The following is a 363-nucleotide window of genomic DNA, read 5'->3' on the forward strand; positions in this document are numbered from 1 at the left end:
GTCTCTCTTTGAATGAATGAATCAGCGTTTTTGAACGTGTAGTTGAATGACAGTCCCTTACCACCACTTTGTGGCGCAACACTGTAACTGCTCTGACTGACAGCCGTCTAGAACGCGTGCGTGCAGGTGGAAATATCAATAGAAAGTCTCTTGTCCAGTCAGATTAGAAGATCAGATCAGAACTAACTGTTATACATATAGGCTAACGATAGCCTAACAATCTTATTGTCAGGTTTATGTTCTGTTATGTGGACCATTATTTTGTCATTCTCTTCTGTTTACTTCACTTCCTGTTTCAACGCTATTTGGTTTCGGTTTCATTGGTTTCCGAGTATGACCTTGTTAGTTATATTGTAACAAATA

At 39.1% G+C, this 363-nt stretch overlaps 1 protein-coding gene across 1 annotated transcript in view; it reads right to left on the minus strand.

Annotated features, from left to right (window-relative positions):
• The window catches only part of ankrd52a (ankyrin repeat domain 52a), a 19671-nt gene that overhangs the window by 13497 nt on the left and 5811 nt on the right, over positions 1-363 (minus strand). The window lies entirely within an intron of this gene.

The sequence above is a fragment of the Sinocyclocheilus rhinocerous genome, unplaced genomic scaffold (genome assembly GCF_001515625.1).
Source record: "Sinocyclocheilus rhinocerous isolate Xijiao unplaced genomic scaffold, SAMN03320098_v1.1 scaffold712, whole genome shotgun sequence".
Classification (NCBI taxonomy): Eukaryota; Metazoa; Chordata; class Actinopteri; order Cypriniformes; family Cyprinidae; genus Sinocyclocheilus; species Sinocyclocheilus rhinocerous.